At 48.0% G+C, this 23105-nt stretch overlaps 1 long non-coding RNA gene across 2 annotated transcripts; it reads left to right on the top strand.

Annotated features, from left to right (window-relative positions):
* Positions 1-441: 441 nt before the first annotated feature.
* Positions 442-21094, top strand: LOC140492415 (uncharacterized). Of its 2 annotated transcripts, none has more exons than XR_011963575.1 (3): positions 442-531; positions 15057-15186; positions 20585-21094. It is a non-coding gene; the product is annotated as an uncharacterized lncRNA (long non-coding RNA). The 2 variants fall into 2 exon arrangements; XR_011963574.1 differs by lacking the exon at positions 442-531 and adding an exon at positions 626-666.
* The last annotated feature ends 2011 nt before the right edge of the window (positions 21095-23105 follow it).

Here is a 23105-nt window from a genome sequence, read left to right as displayed (position 1 = left end):
CTGAAGTTGTGGATACATGCTCTAACAATAACACCACTAGGCTATCACATCCCTGAACACTGATACCAGTGCATCCTGGAGACAAACCTGTTTCTCTTTCATGATTGTTTGATCCTGATACCTTCCTGCACACTGGTGATATCACTCAGTATCTCTCCATGTGGTATTCCTCATTGTAGTGGTCCAATTCATGCCTCTGTCAGTGTCTCTCGCTCTTACAGCTGCTCCAGATCCTGAGCCAACAGAATTCTCCACTCCACAGAGAAACACCAGCACAGGCCAAGAATGGAGACTGGAATTTTCCAGATCTCTGTGGGAATTACTGCCATTCTCCATGTGTAATCCTCACTACATCAGTCTAATTTCCCATCCTGTTTATTTCTCTGTCTCCTGCAGGGAATCAGGAAGTTCCTGACTCAATAGACTTCCCAACTACATGATGTCTTGTCCATCACCACACTGAAGGTGGTCGGTCAGCCAGACAGACAAAGGGCAGGGAAATCTGGAATCTTCAATAAATCCTGCAGTGAGGTAAGATCACTCACAGTGAACAGAGAAGAGAGCAATGAGAGGGCTCTAAACATCCGCTAACAAGACATCACTTAGATACAGTTCTGGAGGGTGAGCACAGTACAGACACACCCCAGGTCAATCACCAGCCCTACTGTAAGTTTTGTTGCATTGAGATAGCATCGGGAGTGTCACAATTATCAATCCAGACCTGTGATGTCTTCGCGATCATCAGTATGACAGAAGGGAAAGCAGGTTTCTCATCAGTGTGTGGGAATGCTGCCTGGGATCTTTCTGCTCTGTGTTCCGCAACAGTACATATACAATGTCTCGTGGACCAGTGTCTTCAATAATTTTAACTCCTATAACAGTTCCTGCCCCTGTAACCTCCTCCCTTCCTGATAGTCCCTCCACAGATTTGAAATATACTGCATTACAGACTACCATATCCATCGCTGTAACTTGCTTCAGTGCCTACAACGTGCCTTATCTCAGTCGTCTCCTCCTCCAATAACTGGAGAAAGAGCCATGCAGAACAGAAACGGTTCCTTCGATCCAACTAGTCCATGCTGACCACGGTTCCTGAACAAGTCACATTTGCCTGAGTTTAGTCCCGGTCTCGTCAAACCTTCTCCTCTCCATTTACCTGCCCAAATGTCTTTTCCATGATGGAATTGTACTTTTCTCTACCACTTCAGCGGCAGCTCATTCAATATGTGCACCATTCTCTGTGTGGACATGTTCTCCTCTAGTTGCTTTTAAGTATTTCCTCTCCCACCTCTTATTTTTGCCCTCTAGTTATGGATTCCCCTACCCTACTGTAGAGACCTTCACTGTTAAACCTTCGTATTCCTCTCATGTTTTTATAAACCTTTATAAAGTCAGCCCTCAGCCACCTTCACCCAATGGAAATACAAAGGATATTGATACAAATATCTCTGCCACGGTCCCCACTGAGACTTTGCCAAAATGTTCTGGGATACACTTGTTCAGGACCTAGGGTTTTCTCTACCTTTGTGTTCTAAGACCTCCAGCACCACCTCTTCTGTAATGGGGAGTCTTTTCAAGACATCACTATTTATTTCCTTTTGTTTCCTAGTCTGTCCATAGTACGTTCTGACATGTAAAATTGATTTCAGGTCGCTCCCATTTCCTGTGGTTCCAGGCATGGATGGCCTTATTGATCTTTGAGGGGCCCCATTATCTCTCTAGTAGTTTTTTTGTACTTGTGTGCTGTAGAATCTCTTTGGATTCTCCTTAACCTTATCTGCCAAATCTATCTCATTCCACCCATGTTGCTTTCCAGCTTATCCAGCCTCTGTTTCTGTCAAACGCTCCAGTATCAGTAATATCTTCGTCAATCTTTGCTCCATTTACAGTTTCAGGATATGCTTCCTGAAGCAGGCGGATCAGAATTCTCCACAGCCCTCCAACTGGAGTCCCAGCAATGTCTGATACAGCCGTATCATGATGGACCATCTCATGTACTCAATGCTGTGACCCATGAGGGCCAGTGTGCCAAATGTTGTTTTCCCCATCCTGTCCACCTCTGACACCACTTCCAAGGAACAATGTAAATGCAGCCCTTGGTCTCTGTCTGTTAGACAACACTGTCTAGAGTTCTGCCATTAATTGTGTTCATCGTCCCTGGTTTATCTTAACAAAATCCAATACCTGAATTCTGCTCCATCTTTAATTTCTTGACCCACTGGCTCAGTTGGTTAAGAGCACTTTTGATAACTGTATTCACTGCCCAATATAACACATATTTTACGATCCACAAACTTAACAATAATTTATATATGCTTGTTTATGTCAATAATACACATGCGTGACTCCAGCACCAATGCTGATGGCACACCGCTGGTCAGAGGCCCCCAGTCTGCACAACAACCCTCTCCCACCATCCTGTCTCCTACTGTCAAGCCCATTTTGTGTCTGTTTGTCTCGCTCTCCCTGATCCCATGTGATCTAACCTTACTAACGAGTGAACGACGATAAACCCTGTCTCAGGCCTTGCTGAAGTCAGGATAGACAACAAGGTAAAAACAATGACTGCAGATGCTGAAAACCAAATACTGGATCAGTGGTGCTGGAAGAGCACAGCAGTTCAGGCAGCATCCAACGAGCAGCGAAATCAACGTTTCAGGCAAAAGCCCTTCATCAGGAATAAAGGCAGTGAGCCTGAAGCATGGAGAGATAAACTAGAGGAGGGTGGGGGTGGGGAGAGAGTAGCATAGTGTACAATGGGTGAGTGGGGGAGGAGATGAAGGTGATAGGTCAAGGAGGAGAGGGTGGAGTGGATAGGTGGAAAAGAAGATAGTCAGGTAAGACAAGTCAAGGAGACAGTAACTGAGTTGGAAGTTTGAAACTAGGATGAGGTGGGGGAAGGGGAAATGAGGAAGCTGTTGAAGTCCACATTGATGCACTGGGGTTGAAGTGTTCCGAGGCAGAAGATGAGGCGTTCTTCCTCCAGGTGTCTGGTGGTGAGGGAGCGGCGGTGAAGGAGGCCCAGGACCTCCATGTCCTCGGCAGAATGGGAGGGGGAGTTGAAATGTTGGGCCACGGGGCGGTTTGGTTGATTGGTGCGGGTGTCTCGGAGATGTTCCCTAAAGCGCTCTGCTAGGAGGCGCCCAGTCTCCCCAATGTAGAGGAGACCACATCGGGAGGCACGAATACAATAAATGATATTGGTGGATGTGCAGGTGAAACTTTGATGGATGTGGAAGGCTCCTTTAGTGCCTTGGATAGAGGTGAGGGAGGAGGTGTGGGCACAGGTTTTACAGTTCCTGCGGTGGCAGGGGAAAGTGCCAGAATGGGAGGGTGGGTCGTAGGGGGGTGTGGACCTGACCAGGTAGTCACGGAGGGAACGGTCTTTGCGGAAGGCGGAAAGGGGTGGGGAGGGAAATATATCCCTGGTGGTGGGGTCTTTTTGGAGGTGGCGGAAATGTCGGTGGATGATTTGGTTGATGCGAAGGTTTGTAGGGTGGAAGGTGAGCACCAGGGGCGTTCTGTCCTTGTTACGGTTGGAAGGGTGGGGTCTGAGGGCGGAGGTGCGGGATGTGGACGAGATGCGTTGGAGGGCATCTTTAACCATATGGGAAGGGAAATTGCGGTCTCTAAAGAAGGAGGCCATCTGGTGTGTTCTGTGGTGGAACTGGTCCTCCTGGGAGCAGATACGGCGGAGGCAGAGAAATTGGGAATACGGGATGGCATTTTTGCAAGAGATAGGTTGGGAAGAGGTGTAATCCAGGTAGCTATGAGAGTCAGTGGATTTGTAAAAAATGTCAGTGTCAAGTCGGTCGTCACTAATGGAGATGGAGAGGTCCAGGAAGGGGAGCGAGGTGTCAGAGATAGTCCAGGTAAATTTAAGGTCAGGGTGGAATGTGTTGGTGAAGTAGATGAATTGCTCAACCTTCTCGCGGGAGCACGAGGTGGCGCCAATGCAGTCATCAATGTAGCGGAGGAAGAGGTGGGGAGTGGTGCCGGTGTAATTACGGAAGATCAACTGTTCTACATAGCCAACAAAGAGACAGGCATAGCTGGGGCCCATACGTGTGCCCATGGCTACGCCTTTGGTCTGGAGGAAGTGGGAGGATTCAGAGGAGAAATTGTTAAGGGTGAGGACCAGTTCGGCCAAACGAATGAGAGTGTCAGTGGAAGGGTACTGTTGGGGACGTCTGGAGAGGACAAAATGGAGGGCTTGGAGGCCCTGGTCATGGCGAATGGAGGTGTCGAGGGATTGGATATCCATGGTGAAGATAAGGCATTGGGGGCCAGGGAAACGGAAGTCTTGGAGGAGGTGGAGGGTGTGGGTGGTGTCTCGAACGTATGTGGGGAGTTCCTGGACTAGGGGGATAGGACAGTGTCAAGGTAGGTAGAGATGAGTTCAGTGGGGCAGGAGCATGCTGAGACAACGTCTACTGCTCTGCCTTCATCCATTTTCTTGGTCACGTCTTCAACAAACTATCAAATTTGAGAGACACGACTTTGTATGCACAAAGCTGTGCTGACTCTCCCTAATCAATCGTTGCCTTTCCAAATGTATGCAAGTCCTGTCCCGCGGAATTGCTTCCAACAACATTTGCACCACTGACATCAAGCTAATTGGTGTTTATGTCCCCAGCTTTCCGTCGCAGCCAATCCTAAATACTGGCCCAACATTAGGCAACCTCCAGGCTCTGAGCACACCACCTGTGGCTGTCAGTGATAGAAATATCATTGTAATTTTCTTCCCTAACTTACCCCAATGTCCTGCGATATACTTGATTAGTTCCCAGGGACTTGTCTAATTTTAATGTGTTTGAAAGCCTTCAGCACCTCCTGTTCTCCAATGTGGACTCGTTTGAAAATATCACTGTTTATTTCCCTGCTTCCCCAGTGTGTTTTCCACAGGAAGTTCTGACGTGAAGTGTTTGTTTTGAATCTCACCCATTTCCTGTGGGTTCACACATAGATGACTTTAAGGGGTCGCATTCTGTCCCGGGTTAATCTTCTGTTGTTAATATACTTGTAGAATCTCTCTCGATTTTCCTGTACCTTCTGTGCCAAAGCTCTGTCAGTTCCCCTTTACGTCCTCATGGTTTCCCTCTTAAGAGTATTACTACACCCACAATGTTCTTCAAGGGATTGACTTAATCCAGCTGGCTATATAGGACATGTGCCCCCTTTTGTCTTGACCAGAACCTCAATATCCCCAGTCATCCAGTGTGTCCCAATTGTGTCAGCATTGTTCTTCACACTAACACGAATATGCTGGCCCTGAAATATTAATTTATTTCTCTTTTGAATGAGTCCCACTTGCCCGACATTCCTTTACTTGCAAATAGCCTTCACAAATCCATTTTTGGACAGTCTTGCCTAATACCTTCTGGACGGGGGAAGCCCACTTTTAGAACATAGAACATAGAACAATACAGCACAGAACAGGCCCTTCGGCCCACGATGTTGTGCCGAACATCTAACCTAGATTAAGCACCCATCCATGTACCTATCCAAATGCCGCTTAAAGCTCACCAATGATTCTGACTCTACCACTCCCACGGGCAGCGCATTCCATGCCCCCACCACTCTCTGGGTAAAGAACCCACCCCTGATATCTCCCCTATACCTTCCACCCTTCACCTTAAATTTATGTCCCCTTGTAACACACTGTTGTACCCGGGGAAAAAGTTTCTGGCTGTCTACTCTACCTATTCCTCTGATCATCTTATAAACCTCTATCAAGTCACCCCTCATCCTTCGCCGTTCCAACGAGAAAAGGCCGAGAACTCTCAACCTATCCTCGTACGACCTACTCTCCATTCCAGGCAACATTCTGGTAAATCTTCTCTGCACCCTCTCCAAAGCTTCCACATCTTTCCTAAAGTGAGGCGACCAGAACTGCACACAGTACTCCAACGGTGGCCTAACCAAAGTCCTGTACAGCTGCAACATCACTTCACGACTCTTGAATTCAATCCCTCTGCTAATGAACGATAATACTCCATAGGCCTTCTTACAAACTCTATCCACCTGATTGGCAACCTTCAAAGATCTATGTACATAGACCCCAAGATCCCTCTGTTCCTCCACCTGACCAAGAACCCTACCATTAACCCTGTATTCCGCATTCTTATTTGTTCTTCCAAAATGGACAACCTCACACTTGGCAGGGTTGAACTACATCTGCCACTCCTCAGCCCAGCTCTGCATCATATCTAAGTCCCTCTGCAGCCGACAAATGCCCTCCTCACTGTCCACAACTCCACCTATCTTCGTATCATCTGCAAATTTACTGACCCACCCTTCGACTCCCTCATCTAAGTCATTAATAAAAATTACAAACAGCAGAGGACCCAGAACTGATCCCTGCGGAACTCCACTTGTAACTGGGCTCCAGGCTGAATATTTACCATCTACCACCACTCTCTGCCTTCGACCGGTTAGCCAGTTTTCTATCCAATTGGCCAAATTTCCCTCTATCCCATGCCTCCTGACTTTCCGCATAAGCCTACCATGGGGAACCTTATCAAATGCCTTACTAAAATCCATGTACACTACATCCACTGCTCTAACCTCATCCACATGCTTGGTCACCTCCTCGAAGAATTTAATAAGACTTGTAAGGCAAGACCTACCCTTCACAAATCCGTGCTGGCTGTCCCTAATCAAGCAGTGTCTTTCCAGATACTCATAAATCCTATCCCTCAGTACCCTTTCCATTACTTTGCCTACCACAGAAGTAAGACTAACTGGCCTGTAATCCCCGGGGTTTTCCCTATTCCCTTTTTTGAACAGGGGCACAACATTCGCTACTCTCCAGTCCCCTGGTACCACCCCCATTGCCAGTGAAGACGAGAAGATCATTGCCAACGGGACTGTAATTTCCTCTCTTGCTTCCCACATAATCCTAGGATATATCCCGTCAGGCCCGGGGGACTTGTCTATCCTCAAGTTGTTCAAAATGTCCAACACATCTTCCTTCCTAACAGGTATCTCTCCTAGCTTATCAGTCCGTTTCACACTCCTCTTCAACAATACGGTCCCTCTCGTTCGTAAATACTGAAGAGAAGTACTTGTTCAAGACCTCTCCTATCTCTTCCGACTCAATACACAGTCTCCCACTACTGTCCTTGATCGGACCTACCCTCGTTCTCGTCATTCTCAGGTTTCTCACATACGCATAAAATGCCTTGGGGTTATCCTCGATCCTATCCGCCAAGGATTTTTCATGCCCTCTCTTAGCTCTCCTAATCCCTTTCTTCAGGTCCCTTCTGGCTATCCTGTATCCCTCCACTGCTCTGTCTGAACCCTGTTTCCTCAACCTTATGTAAGCCTCCTTCTTCCTCTTTACTAGACATTCAACCTCCCTCGTCAACCAAGGCTCCCTCACACGACCATTTCTTTCCTGCCTGATAGGTACATACATATCAAGGACATGTCGTATCTGCTCCTTGATAAAGTTCCACATTTCCACCACATCCTTCCCTGACAGCCTATGCTCCCAACGTATGCTCCTCAAATCCTGTCTTACAGCATCGTAATTTTCCTTCCCCCAATTGTAAAATCTACCTTGTTGTGCGCACCTATCTCTCTCCATAACCACGGTGAAAGTCACAGAATTGTGGTCACCATCACCAAAATGTTCACCCACTAACAAGCCCACCACTTGTCCCGGTTCATTACCGAGTCCCAAATCCAATATGGCCTCCCCTCTGGTTGGACACTCTACATACTGCGTTACAAAAGCTTCCTGGACACACTGCACAAACACCGCCCCATCCAATCTACTTGATCTAAAGAGCTTCCAATCAATATTTGGTAAGTTGAAGTCGCCCATGACTACGACCCTGTGGCTTCTGCACCTTTCCAAAATCTGTTTCCCAATCTGTTTCTCCATATCTCTGCTGCTACTGGGGGGCCTATAATAAACACCCACCAAGGTGACTGCACCTTTCCTATTTCTGACTTCAGCCCATACTACCTCCAGGGGCTGATCCCCCTCAAACTTCCTTTCTGCAGCCGTTATACCATTTCTAATTAGCAATGCCACCCCCCCTCCTTTTTTACCACCCTCCCTAATCTTACTGAAACATCTGTAACCAGGAACCTCCAACAGCCATTCCTGTCCCACATCTATCCATGTTTCCGTGATGGCCAAAACATCGTAGTCCCAGGTACCGATCCACGCCTTAAGTTCACCCACCTTATTTCTGATACTCCTTGCGTTGACGTATACGCACTTGAGCCCATCTCTGTGTCCGCAAGTAGTCCCTGTCAGTGCTACCTTCTCCACAGCCTCCCTACAGTCTTGGGCATCCTGACACACAGCTAGCTTACTTGCTCGACTATAAGTCCGGATCCCATCCCCCTGCCAAATTAGTTTAAACCCCCCCGAAGAGTGCAAGCAAACCTACCCCCCAGGATATTGGTGCCCTTCTGGTTCAGGTGCAACCCGTCCTGTTTGTACAGGTCCCACCTTCCCCAGAATGCAGTCCAATTGTCCAAATATCTGAAGCCCTCCCTCCTACACCATCCTTGCAGCCACGTGTTCAACTGCACTCTCTCCCTATTCTTTGCCTCACTGTCACGTGGCACCGGCAACAACCCAGAGATGATGACACTGTCTGTCCTAGCTTTTAGCTTCCAGCCTAACTCCTTGAGCTCTTGAATGACCTCCCCACCCCTCTTCCTACCTGTGTCGTTGGTGCCAATGTGTATCACGACTTCTGGCTGCACACCCTCCCCCTTAAGGATTCTGAAGACACGGTCCAAGACGTCTCAGACCCTAGCACCCGGGAGGCAACAAAACCATCCGAGAGTCTCGCCCATGTCCACAGAACCGCCTATCCGTCCCTCTAACTAGAGAGTCCCCTATAACTAGCGCTCTCCTCCTCTCCCCCTTTCCCTTCTGAGTCTCAGAGCCACAGACCCCTTCACTGCAGCTTACACCTGCAAGGCTGTCCCCCCCCAACAGTTTCCAAAGCTGTATACTTATTTTTTAGGGGAACGACCACAGGGGAACCCTGCACTGCCTGCTTCTTCCCCTTCCCACCTCTAACTGTTACCCAGCTACCTCTGTTCTCCGGCGTAACTATGTCCCTGTAGCTTCTATCGATCACCCTCTCAGCCTCTCGAATAATCCTCAGCTCATCCAGCTCCAGTCCCAGTTCCCTAACTCGTTCGGTGAGGATCAGGATCTGACTGTATTTCCTGCAGACGAAGTCGGCAGGAGTATCGGTGGTCACCCCTACCTCAAACATTCTGCAGGAGGAACATTCCACCACCTGCGCTGCCATGACTGTACACTTTGTCTCCAAAAACAAGAACACTGAGTCAATAACACTTAGTCACTTACCTGTGGACATTAAAGTTAGGTTAGAGGAGGAGGGTGGGAGGGAGGCCCTACGAAAGTAGGACCTGGGGTCTCAAATGACCGTTGGTGATTAAAGGGTGAGTATTTATCCTCAGTTCTCCTTCCCGGCTGCCCCTCTGTTTGCCGTTACTTCCTCTGCTGCTCCCGCTCTTTTTGTGAAGAGAGAGAGAAAAAAAGTGCTCCCCCACAAACTCTTCAGCGCTTTTCTCTACCTTGTTTCCCGAAGGGAGGTCAGGTTTTATCCTTTTCTGCTGTCGGGCCAGTTACGTCCTGATTGAGACAGTTTTCTTGAACACACTGAACAAATCCCTCCCATCCAACCTGTGAACATTATGGCAGTCCCAGTCTAGGTTTGGAAAGTTTAAATCCCCGACCATTAACATCCCTATACTTCTTACAGATATCTGAGATTTCCGACATATTTGCTGCTCAATTTCCCGCTGACGACTGCGGGCTTGTAGTACAGTCATATCAAACTGATTATTCATTCTTATTTCTCAGTTCCATAACAGCTTCACTCGGCGATGCCCAGGAATATCCTCTCTCAGTGCTGCAGTGATGTTTTCACTGATCAAAAACTCCACTCCCCCTCCTCCCTTGCCTCCCCTTCTATCCTTCCTATTGAATCTGTCCTCTGGAACAATGATCTGTGAGCCCTGTCCCTCCCTCAGCTGTGTTTCTGTAATTCCTGTCATTTCCCAGTCCCATGTTCCCATCTCTGCCGTGCGTTCATCTGCCTGACCTGTCAGGAATTTTACATCAAAATAAATGCAACTTAATTCATCAGTTTTCCCTCATTGCCTGCTGTGCTCTTGCCTGATTATCAATTGAAATTACTCTGTTGAAATTCTGTCCCAGCCTCAACCTTCAGACTGTAGCCTGAGTCCATCCCCCTCACCGTGGACCACACCCTCACCTTTCATGTCATCTGCAAACCTAATAATGATACCTTCTGTTTTCATATCCGAGTGATTAATGCCCCTAAGGAACAGCAAAGGCACAGGACTCTGTGGTACACTCGCTGGGCAATGGTTTTCAATCACAAAACCAACGCTCCAGCAATTGTGGATCCAAATTGCCAACTTGCCTTGGATCCCATGGGCCCATCCCTTTTGGACCAGCCTTCCATGTGGGACCATGTCAAAGGCCTTATTGAACTCCATGGAACCCACATCATCTGCACTGCCTTCATCAATATTTTCAGACACCATTTCAAAAAACTGAACTGATTTCACCAGATAAATCTTCCTGTATCAAATCCGTGCTGACTAACCCTAATCAATCCCTGCCTTTCCAGTTATGAATTCAAACTGTCCCTCAGAATTGTTTCCAATAATTTCCCTCCCCCTGCTGTCAGACTATCTGCTCTGTAATTACCTGGCCTATCACTGCTGCCCTTCTTGAACAAAGGAACCACATTAGCGATCCTCCAGTCATGCAGCACATCATCTGTGGCCAGCAAAGTATTAAATATATCCACCAGGGCCCCAGAAACCTCCTCCCTTACCTCCCATAGCTGCGTGGGATACATTTCTAATTTTAATGTGTTTGAAAGCCTTCAGCACCTCCTGAATTTCTCCACCTATTTATGCTTGTGAAAGCATTTAATACCCCCTCCTTATTGATCTTACCATGTTCTAGAACTTCACCATCACGACTGAAATCCCCGGCGACAATGCCTTTCTCCTGTGTGAATACAGATGGGAAGTATTCATTGAAGACCTCACCTACATCCTCTGGCTCCTTGCACAGATTTTCCCTTTGGTTTCTAACAGGCCTCACTCTTTCGCTGGGAAGTCTCTTATGCTAACGATGGTGATGAAACACCTTGTGGTTTTTCCTCAGTTGTATCTGCCAAATGTACTTCATGACCATTGTTTGTCCCTCATTTTCTACAAACCCCTTGCCCTCTCTATACTTGTGAATGGCTTCTCCTGATTTTATTGAACTGGATTTTCTTTATCAAACTCATGATATTGCTTGATCAGTATTCCCTGGACTTGCTGCCTTTACTATTCACTCTTCAAGGAACACACTGGCCCCGAGTTTTCACAGCATCACCTTTAAATACTCCACCTTCCTAATATCAACCCAACTGCAGGGAGTTCCTCCCTGTCTCTGTTTGCCAGATCCTCTCTAATGATCGCAATACTGATCAGGGACTCAGTTGTGAGGTGAACAGACAGGAGACTGTGTGGCTGCAGAAGAGACCACAGGATGGTGTGCTACCTCCCGGGTACCAGGGTCAAGGATGTCTCTGAGCGGTGACTGAACATTCTGAAGGAGAGGGTGAGCATCCAGAGGTCATTGTGCACATCGGCCCACGTGACAGAGGTAGACAAAGGGATGGGCCCCTGTGAAATAAATACAGGGAGTTAGGTAAGAAGTTAAAAAACAGGATATTGAGGTTAATGATCTCCAGATTACTCCCATGCCACGTGCCAGTGAGGATAGAATTAGAAAGATCGCCCAGATGGATGTGTGGCTGAGGCGCTGAGGCGCTGGTATAGGGGGTAGGGTTTTCAGTTCTTAGGTCATTGGGATCTCTTCTGGGGTAGAGGGGACGTGTACCGGGGGATGGGTTGCACTGGAAGCAGAGAGGCACCAGTATCACTGGGAAGATATTTGCTAGTGTTACCCAGCAGGAGTTAAACTAGTTTGGCAGGGAGTTGAGACTCTGAATAAGACAGGGGAAAATACATGAGCCATCGAGAGCAAATTTCCTATCCAGGATATCCGGGGCACAGTATAGGGAGGGAAAAGACTTCTGGTTTAAAAGGCATTAATTTCAACGCACGAGGTCTGACTGGTAAGGCAGACAAGTTCAGACCATGGATTAGCTCTGGGGACTGGGATATTATAGCCATAACAGAAACATGGCTGAGAGAAGGGCAGGACTTGCAGCTCAGTGTTCCAGGATACAGAAGCTACAGGCGTGACAGAAGGACAAGTAATTGAGGAGGGAAGTTGTCCCTTTGATTAGGGAGGACAGAAAAACAGTGCTGAGAGACAATATTGTTAAGTGGTCATCAAATGAGGCCGTATTTTTTAAAAGTTAGAAACAAAAAGGGGATGGTCAGTCTGCTGGGATGGTGTTCTAGTCCCCCAAATAGCCAGTGGGCACAAGAGGGGAAAATGCGTAGTGAGATTGCAGGTACCTGTAAAAATAATAGAGTAGTATTGGATGGAGATTTTAGCTTCCCATGGATTGACTGGGTCACCCAGATTGTAAAAGGACCGTACGGGGTGGAATTTGTCAAATATGTCTAAGAATGTTTCCTAAATCAAGATGTACAGGGTTCCATGCTACTCAGGTGGATGCAACACTGGACCTCCCCTCAGAAACCGAAGTCGGGCAAGTGACTGAAGTATCAGTCAGAGAGCACTTTGGGTCCAGTGACCACAACTGTCTTCATTTTAACATAGTTATGGAAAAAGATCAGACAGGTCCACAGATTCAGGTCTTAAACTGGAACAGGGTCAACATTGGGGCCATTCAGAAGGATCGAGCAGGGGTTGATTGGGTGAAGGTATAAATCACATAACACCAGGTTAACATCCAGATGTTTCCACAGGAACCTTGCTTATCTGAACAAGATGGGCGGGCAATAGTACATTCAGATAATTGGTTATTCGATTAATTGATTCCATGCCTTTCCTCTGGGGCTCGGCGTTTTTGGTAATGTCTAGTCCCCGTTGAGGTGACTAGGCAGCAGCAAACCATGCGTGAGCCCTCATGCACCGCCAACTCGCGAAAACACCCCGCTGCTCGGCCCCAAACCCTTCCAACAACGCCCCCACCCACACCTCAACATCGCATCCCACCCGTTCTCAAACCCTTCCAACACCAACCCACGCCAGCCCTCCGCCACAAAAACCGCCCACCGCCACCCTCCACTTGCCACCCAACCCGCCCCCAAACCCATCCAACTTCACCCTCCGCCTGCCTCCAACAGTTCACCCCAACCCCAAACCAATCCAACAACGGCCCACGCCGCACCCGCCTCCAAAGCCGTCCAACACCACCCTCCACTTGCCACCCACCCCACCCCTAAACCCATCAATCATTACCCTACGCCCACCTCCAACAGAGCACCCCACCCACCCCTAAACACATCCAATATCACCGTCCGCCAGCCTCCAACAGAGCATCCCCCGCCCCAAACCCATCCAACACTACCCTCTGCCACCTTCTACAGAGCACCCCGCCAACAACAAACCCATCCAACATCACCTCCCCGCCCGCCTCCAACAGAGCACCCCGCCCGTCCCAAACCCATCCAATTTCACCCTTCACCCGACTCCAGCAGTTCACCCCCAACCCCAAATCCATCCAACACCGACCCACACCACCCTGCCTCCAAAACCGTACAACGCAACCCTCCACATTCCACCCCACCCATCCCAAAACCCATCCAACATCACCCTCCGCCCGCCTCTAACAGAGCACCCCGTCCGCCCCCAAACTCATCCAGCATCACCCTCCGCCCGCCTCCAACAGAGCACCCCGCCCGCCCCCAAACCCTCCCTGTGAAACCATCTCCAATCTCCACACCCATCCCAGTCTGGGCCATCTGTTTCAGATCAGGACATTGGTGTTTCTGTTACCTCTGGCACTTCGAGCAAATCTTCCTAATTGTGTCTATTCGTTCAGATCTCATCCTCTTCAGCCTCCTGAAACTTCTTCCTGTAAGCCTCCCTGTTTAGAACACAGCACGGTTTCTCTTGTAAAAAATATTTCTGGTGACCAACTCTTATTTATTCCTGTGTCACAAGTTATTGCTGATACTTTGACAATTCCAAAAAAAACTGTAATTGACTTTTTCCCAGAAATTGCTGTCACAGCCTAATTCACTAGTTTGCCGTTTTAGTTAAACTTTGACCCATTCCCGTTCCCTTCTGCTTGTATTCAGTCACATCCTTATGCTGTTCTGATGCTTCACCTTTCTCTTTGGATTTGGAAAGCTTCTTTCACCTGAACCCTGTCCCTGCATCCTCTCTGTCAGTTTAAAGCCCTGTCCATAAACCTACCGACATGATTGGTCAGGACACTGCTCCCTGCAGTGTTGTTATTATTTCACTCGTGGGATGTTGCTGTCTCTGGCTGGCCAGCATTTCATGCCCACACCGAGCTGCCCTTGAGCTTAGTGGCTTGCAGATCATTCCAGTGGGCAGTTGAGAATCAACCTCCTTGCTCTGGGCCTGGATTCATACGTAGCCCAGACCGGCAGCACATAACAGATTTCCTTACTTAAAAGGTATTAAGCAGTCGGATGGGTATCCCTGCTACAGGCATTAAATTCTGGATGAAGGGTCGAGTGAGAGTAACACTAGGCCATTGCCAGGCCCACTGATAGCTCCCTCATCCCTGAGTACTGCTCCAAGTGCACATTCTTCTTTACCGTGGTTTGATCCTGATACCTTTCTGCACTCTGGTGCTATCACACAGTCTCTCTCCATGTGGTATCCCTCACTGTGAGGGTCTAATTGAAGCCGGTGACTGCACCTTTTGCAGCTACTCCAGATCCTGAGGCAACAGAATTGTCCACTCCAGGGAGACGGGCAGCGCAAGCCACGGATGGAGACTGAAATATTCCAGATCTCTGTTGTACTCAGTGCCATTCTCCATGTGTAATCCTGACTGCACCAGTCTAATTTCCCATTCTGTTCATTTCTCTGACTCCTGTAGGTACTCAGGATGCTCCTCACTCAGCAGAACTCCCAATTCCTGTTTCCTTCATCACCACATTGAAGACAGTCGGACAGCCAGAGAGATGGAGAGAGAGAGATCTGAAGCCTTCAATAAACCCTGCAGTGAGGTAAGATCACTCACAGTGGACAGAGCAGAGTGTATTTAAGGGATCGAACTTTGGTCCAGAAGACATGACATAGATACGGTGTTGAAGAATGAACACAGAGCATGATGGTCCCAGGCTCAATCCCCACCGTCTTGTTAATTTTCATCTCTGCTGTACTGAGCCTTCCTCTGACAATATAGGAAGTTGACAGTTATCAGTCCAGGCCTGTGCTGTCTTAGTGAGGATCAGTTCAACAGGGGAAAGCAGGCCTCCCTCAATGAGATGGTATTGAAACCTGGGATCTTTCTGTTCTATATTCCCTCTCTCACACTGTCTCTTGTCGTGTGATGCAGTTATACAGCATGGAAAAATGCCTTTTGGTCTAACTTGTTGTCTTGAATGCTTGTTATTCCCAGAAATTTTCCTATTTCTGTAACCTCTGCCCCTCCCATATTCCCGCTGTATATTTGAAACCTATTCCAATGCTGATGACTCTCCCTATGTGTAAATTGCTCCAGTGTCGATAACATGCCCAATCTCACTAATCTCTGTACAATAATCCCAATTTCTGTAATCTTGCACAATACTTACAGTGCCCCCGTCACTGTAAAATCCTCCAGCCTGGATCAAAGTACCACCTGTGTACCTTCGTTAATCCCCAAGAAAACATGATATCACTGTAACCTTCTGCAGGCCCTAAAACACTCCTGGCCCATAACACCACACGACCTCAGTAAACTTCTCCCATCCCTACAGACCTCCTTATCTGTATTAACACCTCCAGATCCTTTTCAAGCCGCAACAGCATTCCACATCTCTGTTCGCTCCTCCACTCCCGATAGCCCTCCCAGCACCTCAAACAATATCTCTTCATGTAATTCTGCAATCTGGGGGAGCACGGTGGCTCAGTGGTGAGCAATGGTGCCTCACAGTGCCAGGGAACCCAGGTTCGATTCCAGAATTGGGTGACTGTCTGTGTGGAGTTTTCACATTCTCCCTATGTCTGCGTGGGTTTCCTCTGGGTGCTCCGGTTTTCTCCCACAGTCCAAAGATGTGCAGGTCAGGTGGATTGGTCATTCTAAATTGCCCATAGTGTTAGGTGCATTGTCAGCGAGAAGTGGGTCTGGGTGTGTTACCCTTTGGAGAGTCGGTGTGGCCTTGTTGAGCCGAAGTACCTGTTCCCATGCTGTAAGGAATCTAATCTAAACTCTCCCTCTGCGTTCCATTTTACTTTCCCTAAATGTATCCCTCTATCCATTAACAGCCCCAAACCCTTAAAACCTCCAAGTCTCTGTGAACGCCCACAGCTCCAACATCCCCCCTTAACCGTGTAACCTTTTCCAGTCCTGAAACACTCTGAAAATATGGGCATCCTACAATCCTCCTTAACTGCGTAATCCTCTCAGGTCCCTGCAACACCCCCGATCCGTGAAACCAACTCCAATGCTTGTGACTCTCCCAATCAGTTTCTACAAGACTTACTATCTATGTAACATTCTGCCGTCGCTATCACCAGCCCTGTCAATGTAAGCTCCTCTAGTCTCTCCATCAATCTAATCATCTCCATAACCTTCTCCAGCTCTTACACCCCTATCTGTGTAAACGTTACACTCCCTTACTACCATCCCTAAAGCAGTGAGTGCAATGCTCCCTATCTGTGTTAGTGTCTCCGGGCTGTATTGCTGTTCCTGTCTCTGTAAGCTCTGACAGATTGTCCAGCTTTTCGGTCCATATAATTTCCAGAACCTCAGCATCTGACATCAGCAAGTGTTTTCATTAACTAGACCCTTCCATATCTTTGTTTGTTCCTCAATTCCATACAACTTCATAATCTCTGTAAATAGCAACATTGCATAAAATACTCCCTGTCTGTGTAAACTACCCCAATCCTACCCTGTGAAGCCTCACTGTCATTTTAATCACCTGTAGTCTCTTTGGATCTCCCTGTATCTTTCCTGACTCCGTTGAATACATATACTGGATTAGTGGTGCTAGAAGAGCACAGCAGTTCAGGCAGCATCCAACGAGCAGCGAAATCAACGTTTCGGGCAAACGCCCTTCATCAGGAATAAAGGCAGTGAGCCTGAAGCATGCTTCAGGCTCACTGCCTTTATTCCTGATGAAGGGCTTTTGCCCGAAACGTTGATTTCGCTGCTCGTTGGATGCTGCCTGAACTGCTGTGCTCTTCCAGCACCACTAATCCAGTATTTGATTTTCAGTATCTGCAGTCATTGTTTTTACCTCCGTTGAATACAGCCCATCTCATGTTATAACTCCTCTAACTCATATTTTACTCCCCATCTCTGTGATATTCTTCAGTAACTCCAATTCTCATTCTGTGTCTCCGAGCTTCCAATCCCCCTGATCGATGTAAGGTTATTTATCCCTTGCAGCATGTTTAACACCTGTAACAGCCTCCAACTCCTCAATATCTCCTGTTGCTGTAACATCCTCAAATACTACAGCTCACTGTCTTTGTAATATCTTCCAGTAACTGCAACCCTGTCGATTTCTGTATCCTCCTCCAGAACAGCACTCCACATCTCTATGTAACTGATGGGAATGCTGCAGACCTGCCTTCACAGTCCTCTCTAGCTCTCTTATCTACTGCAGCCCGAGAACCCTCAGCATCTCTGGCTCCTCCAATCCTGACACTTCTCCCTGGCTGTGTGAACTGAACCAACTTCTTCAACCCTCCCTATCTTACTCCTGCAGCTCCAACTATTGTCCATGTCAGTGTAATTCCCAGCACCAACAATCCTCCCGGTCTCAATAAACTCCTGCAGCTCCAACTACCATCCAAATCAGTGTAATCTCCAGTCCGTCCAATCCTCCCAGTCTTTATAAAGTCCTGTAGCTCCAACTACCACCAATATCTCTGTAATCTCCAGACCTGACAATCCCCCCTCTATGTATCTCCTGTAGCACCAATGACCATCCCATCGGTGTAATCTCTAGTCCCTATATTCCTCCTGATCTCTGTAACTCCTTCAGGACTGATAACCCTGTAACTCTCCCTGACATCTTTCAGCATGACAACCTACCTGACCTCTAACCACCAACAGTGATGTCAAACCATCCAAACTCTGTAACATCCTCCAGTCTCTACAGCCCAGCTTTTCTCTGTTAGCTTCTCTGGTGTCTGTATTCCCCTTTATCTCTGGTTACAGATCCTTGCTCAGGGAAACAATATCTCAGTACCGAATCTGTAAGAACACAAGAATCTTTGGTGTATCAATAAATTTGCGTCATTTTCTAAATTTTAACGACTGCAAGTTCAACCTTCTCCACCTCTTCTCATCAATATCCCTCCGTTTTGAAGACCAGCCTGGTGAACCTTCTCTGGGCTGCCTCCAATGCAAGGGCATTTTCCCTCCAGATAGGGGACCAAACCTCTTCACAGTATTCTCAGTGTGGGCTGATTGGAGTCCTCTATAGTTGTTACAAGCCTTCCTAATTTATTTCTCCATTCCCTTTGGAATCAATGCCAGCATTCCATTCACCTTCTCTATGTCCTGCTGGCCCTGTATGCCACCTTTCTGACATTTATCCACCAGGATTCCCACGTTACTCCGTGGTGTAGCTTTCTGCAGTTGATCTGAAACCAAGAGGTGACAGCAATAATCAGAAAAGTGTTGGAATGTGTGGTAAACGATCTGCCAGAAATGATAACTGGACAGTTAAAAACCTGTGGAAAAGTGCAGTCCATTTATAGGAGTAGAATTAGGCCATTCGGTCCATCGGGTCTATTCCACTATTTGATTATGGCTGAATTGTTTCTCAACCCCATTCTCTCACTTACTCCCTGTAACCATTGATCTCCTTACTCATCAAGATCCTGGCTATCTCTGAGTTAGATATGTTCAATCACTTAGCACCCACAGACCCATGAGGTAGTGAGTTCAATGGATCCATCACCCTCTGGCTGAATAAATTCCTCCACATCTCTATTCTAAAGGGTATTCCCTTCACTCTGAAGCTGTGCCCTTGGCACCTGTTCTCTCCTGGTCTTGGAAACATCTTGCCCACACCTTCCAGGCCCCTCCGTATTCTGTAAGTTTGAATGATATTCTCCTGCTGCCTCTGAAACTTCATCAAGTGCAGACCCAGAGACTTCACCTGCTCCTCATATGACATGAATTTCATCCCTGAGATCTTTCTTGGAAACCCATTTCTCGTACCCCTTCACAACCTTTGTCCAGACTCTTAATGAATAACGTGTAGAGTGTAGTCCCAACACTGACCCCTGCGGAGCTCCCCCCATCACCAGTTCCCATCGTGAAAAGACTCTTTTCTTCACACTCTCTGCCTTGTGCCAATCAGACAAATCCTCTATCCATGTTCAACATGTTGTTGTGACAGGGAAATTTCATTTCACAACCACTGCTGGATTTATTTTTCTGTCTGGCTGTAAACAGCAGAGTTTCCCCATTACCTTCCCATCTGTAATTCCCTGGAGAAGGTGGTGGGGAGCTGCCTTCCTGACCCACTGCAGTCCTTTGGGTGTAGGGACAGACACAGTGCTGGGAGAATGGAGAGTGGCTTGGAGGGCACCTTGGAAATGCTGGTGTTCCTGTGCTCCTGGAGCTCCTGTCTTTCCAGGGTATAGTGGTTCCGGGTTTGTGAAGGCCTGTTGAAAGGGCCTGCCTGAGTGACCTCAGTACGACTTGTAGATCTTTTATTCCTTCATTCATTCACGGACATGAACTTTGATGGCGGAGTCAGCAGTTCTTGTTGATTTTGTGTTGTTCCTGAGAAGGTGGTGAGCTGCCTTCCTGAGCCACTTCCCCAGTCGTTGGAAATTCTAATCACCTAAAATCTCTCCCTTTTAAAATTTGTCACCCCTCCAGCTTCTGGAACACTCCATATAACTGTAATCAATGACAGCACAGATCCCCTTCCTAAATCTCTATTGTTACAATGGTAGCCTGCGCTAAATTGGCACTTTTCGTCCTCCTTATCCATCTTATGACTTCCAGCCCCCACAATCCCACTATTTGGAATGCTTCCATTCTCTGCACCTCCTCATGTCCTGAGGGTCCTTGAACACACCAGTGCTTGAATGTTTATATTCCGCCCGGTTACTGCAAGTCTTCTAACTCTGTAACATCCAACAGTCTCCAGTACCATACAACACTTGCTGGCTATCAATTTGCATTTGTTGAAGTCTACACATCTCTGTAAGCAGCTCAGAAAAAGCCTTTAGACTCCACAAAGCTCCATCATGAACAAGCCACTATCTTTCTCTTACCTTTGCCGCCTTCTGTGTATTCAACTCTCACACTATATTCCAGTAAACCTCTTTAGTTGCTGCAGGTCTCCCTAGCTCCCCGATAACCTGTTCCATCCCATACAGCTCGCTCAATTACTTTAACATCCTCTGCTCTGTCTAATCCTCCTTTTTTCCACTGTCTTCCAGCACAACAGCGATCCTGTAAGAGAGCAGTGCGGAACGGGCTGTTATAAATCTCAGCTGAGGCTTGAGGCCTACCATGACCTCTGAGTCACAAGGGGAGAGACCCTGAGAGCGAGCTGTAGAATATTAATCAGCAGTGAGGATCAAGGCCAACTGGGACTTGGAGTTGGAGAAACAGCAGAGCAGGAGGCTTGAAATCAATACCGAGTCACAGAAGGAGTGACCATGTGAGGGAGCAACATGGAGCCGGAGCTTGAGGCTCACTCAGGTCTAGGAGGTGAATGCACCAATATGGGACGATATAAATCAGCACTGAGGATCGAGGCCTAGTCATGCCTGGGATTCACAGAGATGGTGACCCAGTGAGGGAACAGAGTGTAGTGGGAGCGGGAGGATTACACATCCCTGGGAGTCACAGAGATGGTGACCCTGTGAGGGAGCAGAGTGGAGGGGGAGCTGGAGGATTACACGTCCCTGGGAGTCACAGAGATGGTGACGCTGTGAGGGAGCAGAGTGGAGGGGGAGCTGGAGGATTACACGTCCCTGGGAGTTCACAGAGACGGTGACCCTTTGAGGAAGCAGAGTGGAGTGGGAGCTGGAGGATTACACGTCCCTGGAAGTCACAGAGACGGTGACCCTGTGAGTGAGCAGGGTGGAGTGGGAGCTGGAGGATTACACGTCCCTGGAAGTCACAGAGACGGTGACGTTGTGAGGGAGCAGAGTGGAGGGGGAGCTGGAGGATTACACGGATCTGGGAGTCACAGAGACGGTGACCCTGTGAGGGAGCAGGGTGGAGGGGGAGCTGGAGGATTGCACGTCCCTGCGAGTCACAGAGACGGTGACGCTGTTAGGGAGCAGACTGGAGGGGGAGCTGGAGGATTGCAGCCCCTGCGAGTCACAGAGACGGTGACCCTGTGAGGGAGCAGGGTGGAGGGGGAGCTGGAGGATTGCACGCCCCTGTGAGTCACAGAGACAGTGACCCTGTGAGGGAGCAGACTGGAGGGGGAGCTGGAGGATTGCACGCCTCTGTGAGTCACAGAGATTGTGACGCTGTGAGGGAGCAGACTGGAGGGGGAGCTGGAGGATTGCAGCCCCTGCGAGTCACAGAGACGGTGACCCTGTGAGGGAGCAGAGTGGAGTGGGAGCTGAAGGATTGCACGGATCTGGGAGTCACGGAGAAAACCTTCTGCTGCTGGGACATGCCTGCACCGAGTTTGAATGAAGTGCAAGAGCCATCACAGAAAAGGCTGTATGTTCATTGGCTAATAAATACACCATTATTAGTGACTGTCAGTTAATTGCTGTAAGTCAGCAAATTTATTTTTTAACTTCTGAAGTAAAGATTGATCTCAGAAATATGAGGGGGATGTAAAATTCTGAGCCAGTATAATAAATTACGCTCAGTAAGCCACAGTGTAATAAGGGACTTAACATATTATGATGTCCCTGATGTTAACTTAATTCTAAGTAATTAAGTAAATTACTCTAGACATGTTGCATTTTAAGACATGGCAAGGCATGTTTGTCAAATGGAAACTGTGTTCTGTTACATTGGGAAGTCAGAGCACCTGCTCATGTCCTCTGAACACTGGGTTGTGGAGCTCAGACAGTGACGAGACACTCTGTCATGCTGAGAGTTATGGGGATAGCACACACACAGAACAGACCACCCTGCAGACTTGACAGCCTGGAATAAGTAAGGGATGGGGTCTAGGCAATCAAAGAGAAACAGCCAGGGAATCCAGGTATAGCCTGACGTCTCCCTCCCAATTCAGTTTCCCATTTCGGAAGCTGATGAAGGTGCAGTCAGAGCCATGTCTGTGGCCCCACAAACAGTCTAACTGTATAGGAGTGGAGGGAGAAGGAAGGAGGAGCAATAGGCACAGGGGAGTCAGGAAAGTGAAGAAGGTGTCAGCATGTCTGTAATTCCAGGATAGTGGGGTTAAGAATGTTACTGTGTCTGCACGACAATCGTCTGGTGGCCAGTGAGCAGTCAAAGATCATGTCCACGTTGGTAGGGATGGCATGGGTAGGAAGAGTGAAGTGGTCTGGGAATCAGAATTTAGGGAGCTCGGTGGATGGTTAGCAAATGGGAAATCAAATGTATCAATCCCTGGAATACTCCCAGGGCGTGTCCAAGTGAGAAGAGGACTCAGAGTTTTAGGTAGATGAGAGTGTGACTGGAACGATGGTGCAGCAGGAAGGGCTTCAGATTCCTGGGTCATTGGGACTGAAGGCAGCAACTGGACAAACTGGATGGGCTAACATGTGACAGAGCTGGGACTGAATTCCTTCTGGGGTGTGTGGGTGGAATTGAAACTAACTTGGTGTGTGTATGGGATCCAAAAAGGAATAGTGGAGGAGACTACCAGGATTCTGAAAATAATGGGAGATACAGTTGGTACTAATTTACAACAACAAGTTTATCAGTGGAAGATGGAGTAAGACAGAAAGCCTTAATTTGAGGTATTCTGCATAGACATGAATACTTGGAGTGTGGGAAGTTCCAGGTGAAGTTTGGTGT

This window comes from Chiloscyllium punctatum, chromosome 21, assembly GCF_047496795.1.
Source record: "Chiloscyllium punctatum isolate Juve2018m chromosome 21, sChiPun1.3, whole genome shotgun sequence".
NCBI lineage: Eukaryota > Metazoa > Chordata > Chondrichthyes > Orectolobiformes > Hemiscylliidae > Chiloscyllium > Chiloscyllium punctatum.
Note: the sequence above shows the minus strand (reverse complement) of the source record. Positions and strands in the feature narration are given on the sequence as shown.